The sequence below is a fragment of the Morone saxatilis genome, unplaced genomic scaffold, assembly GCF_004916995.1.
Source record: "Morone saxatilis isolate NCDOM2014 unplaced genomic scaffold, NCSU_SB_2.0 Contig4, whole genome shotgun sequence".
In the NCBI taxonomy this organism is placed as follows: domain Eukaryota; kingdom Metazoa; phylum Chordata; class Actinopteri; family Moronidae; genus Morone; species Morone saxatilis.
This window is the reverse complement of record NW_023339984.1, coordinates 17,684,324-17,688,175: the sequence shown is the minus strand read 5'-3', so window position 1 is coordinate 17,688,175 and position 3,852 is coordinate 17,684,324. Positions and strand designations below refer to the sequence as shown.

Here is a 3,852-nt window from a genome sequence, read left to right as displayed (position 1 = left end):
GTACCTAATGTGTCAGTATGAAACATCGAGTTACATCTGAAAGCAGTGTTTGAATTTACCAATCTGGGATGAGAATGTGTTGGTGAGGTGGGGTGATGAAATCCTTGTTAGTAGTAGCACTGGGATGTGAGTAGTGTAAATTGAATCTTAAAAAATGACAGAATGTCACATGTGTGTATCATGCACATTAGTCTGTGAACATGCAGTGTGCGATCACACTTATTAATTATTAATACCAATCACAGAATTGATGCAGTCAGAAAATTTTACTGCTGGGGTCCATGAGACAACACATTTTAAATTATTATAAGTCATTACATGTCTCATGAACCACAAACAAATCATGGGGTTAAAATAAGTGTTAGTATATTAATTGCTGTATTCTTCTTATGTTTCAGTGGTAATATATACTGTTGTCACAAAACCCAGGAAAGAAAAAGGTAATTAACATGACAATGAGAAAAAAAGACTGATTGTATCACTTTTCATCAGGTAAAAAGGGAGTCAATGTAAATATATTTCTTTGTATAAGTCAACCATCCATTAGGATAACGTTTGCAGCTTGTGAACTGACATTGCTTTAAGTTCACAACCAGAGAAATGGTGAGAACCACTAAATTAAACTCTATTATTCTGTTTCTGTTTCAGGAGCTTTAGGCTCTTGTGACAGTTAGGGTGAGAAACCCACAGACAGAAAAAGATAGATGGGCCCCTCAGTTCACTGCAGCAGAGTCAAGTAGCCACCATGAAAATACTACACCACAATGCACGTATGACATTTATTTTTATCAGGACACCAAGTACTTTAGGCCACCTCTCAGCCTCAGTTGTTGTGTTAAGTGAGTCCGTGGTCATTATTTTATAAATGAACGATGGGGTGGGAGTAATATTTAGAAGACTCACATACAATAGTAAATTTGGACCTTTATTTTCTCACAGATACATTGTATGTCTGTTCTTGTGTGTCTTACAGGTTGCTGAGAGAGAAGACAGCTGGGCAAAGAATGGAGGAGATTTTCCAATTTTTGTTGATTCTTAATTAAATAAGTGTGTGATTCGTTATGTAGTGGAAATAACATAAACAGACTTGATTCTTCTCAACATCATTATCTGGGAGCGAGAGCTTCAGCTAACTCACAGCACCACTAAGCAACATAAGACCTGGAATATAAAGTTTATCAGCTGATAAGTTGAAGTAGAGTAAAAGGAGGAACAAATGCAGTCGTTGTGGTATTTAATATATTGTGCAGTATATAGTGTGTGTTATAATATATAAATGAATACATCCAAAGAGGTTCCACCTCACTTTTGTACAATGCAACAATAACAATTCAAACACAAGATGGAAATAAACTTTTATTAAAAAGACACTGGAGTTCTTGTTGTATGGCTTATGTTGTTTCCAGTAAGACATTGGACTATTAAAATACATAAAAAACATAAATACATCTTATCTTATAATACACACACATACGCACACACAATTCAAGTCTAAATACTTTCTCATCACAATGACAATAATGTATTTTATAAAGCACTTCACAAACCACAAAGAAACATTACACAGTAAAATAAGTCTCATTTCTCTCATTGCTTATTTCTAGTTTTTCCATACAGTGTGGCAGCCTGTACATGATACTATCAGATCTCAACAGTTTGTCCTCATCCACAAAGCCCTTGCTCTTGTTCATATTTCCAAACAGTATGTTTTCATACTTAATTTTACAAGCCTAAGCAGCCAAACTCGGTCATGTTAGAGCAACCTGATCTGTACAAAAGTGCTCGAACTTTTTGTTATTTTAACTTTAACTATTTAACTATTTATCTTTTTCTGTCCTTATTTATTGTCTAAGAAGCGTAAATTATCAAGAGCATCTCTAGCATCTCATTAAAACCCAGAATAAGATAAAGTGACACCCCTCAAAGCANNCCACCTCTGTGGTGAAGAACACTTCAAAACCTAGTCATTACTTTTTTTAAACTGATGAAAGACAGTCTATATGGGTCATGAGTTATTTGTGTGTAACTGTGAGTTTCCCACAGTGAAGTAGTCCCACCAGCAGCAGCAGCAGAGCCACCATCACAATGGTGAACACAGTCCTAAGAGGAGGAGAATAAGAACAAAGTGGTCCGTGCAGACACAAGCCTCTATGTGAAGTCCTGCAAAGACAACAGAAAGTATAGTGGTTATCACGAGTCCAATATTAGCAAGGTTTCCTGAGGAGCTAGCTGTTATATAGTAATTTGCTAATTACCAAACACAAAACAATTGACACTAATGATGAACCAATCAAAACATGCACATTTAAGATAAGATACATTAAAAATGTTTTTGCTGCATTTATATAGCATTATAAAATGTAATAAACTCAACTCTGTCAATGATTCAGCTATTCTCACTTTATTTACCCACCTGGAACAGGTGATGTCTCATTTAATGCACTTTAAGGAAATCATCAAACATTGGGCTTTTATTGTGTAACACTGTTATGTCTCACCTCTGACAGTCAGCCAGCTTCCTGGAGATGTTTCACCCTCAGAGGTGCTGCACTTGTAGAGCCCTTCATCAGACCTGCAAACATTGTTAATGGTTATCTCTTCTGCAGGACTGCCCTGCAGGAGGACGCCATCTTTGTAGAAATTAGCTAAGAGCTTGTTGGAACTAGTCTTGCTTCTGCAGCACAGAGTCACATTGTCTCCCTCCATCACTGGAAGAACAGGACTGTCTAGGATCACAGAACCAGCTGAAGGACATGTTGAACAAAATAAATGTTGGACATTAAAAATTGAAAGAAAGATAAAGTGTAAAACTACACAAGAATACACATAAGAGTTTGTTGGTAACCTGCAAAGAATGCAAGAAAACAAAATCAGAAAGAGACCAAATAAACAGTAATAAAATAGCAATAACAGTATATCATCTACAAAAAAAATCCAAATTTATTAACCACAAGGTTATTAACCACATTTCCTCTGGTATATCCCAATGGCAGCATTAAAAGCTGAAAAAAACTGGCATACTTCAGTAGAAGGGAGCTTTACAACATATGTAAATATAATATAAACATCAGTCTAAGATGTAAGTATACCTAATTGAACACTCAAAAGTAACATTATAATGCTAATATATATATACAGTTAAAATAGACAGAAATAGAACATTTTCCCCTGAATATTTGCATGACTGCAAAATATACAGTATATTGAATTAAAATGATTGGTTCACAGTCTGAACTGGATCGAATAATTTTATCATTTGGGGCTCATACTAAATATACTGTATGATAAACATCAGGTAAATGTACTTAAATATGTAGTTGTTTCAGAAAAATATTAAACATACCAGTGACAGTGATGTTGACTCTGTTGGTTTTTTTTCCCCCTTCAGTCTCACACCAGTATTCTCCACTATCGACTGTATAGATTTTATCAATAGTGCAGAAGGCCCCTTTCTGGGTGTCCTCTTAATATCACATACTGGTATTAAATTCCTCAGGTAATCCTGATTCCTTTCAAATGTGAGTGGACCCATCAGTCCCCTCACAGTGAAAAGAGACGGACTCATATTCAAAGTGCTGCGGCCTGTTTGGACTGATCCAAAGAAAAGCTGCACCTAAAACTGAGAAAGAATGATTACAATAAATAATAATAAATATTATTTTTTTATTTTAAAGTGTCGAAAAACATCCCAAACTGGGAGAATTTCAGATTTTTATACATAAAAAAAATAAAAATAAAATTGTCAGTTAACTTTCTATGTTGATTCTGTAGACGGAGTGGATGAAGCAAAAACTGTCTTAAAAATAGATTTTTTTTTCTGATTTACTTATTGCTACTCACCACTTTCCTGAG

At 35.0% G+C, this 3,852-nt stretch overlaps 1 pseudogene; it reads right to left on the bottom strand.

Annotated features, from left to right (window-relative positions):
- Positions 1-2,080: 2,080 nt before the first annotated feature.
- LOC118337939 lies at positions 2,081-3,629 on the bottom strand (annotated as a pseudogene).
- Positions 3,630-3,852: the final 223 nt, after the last annotated feature.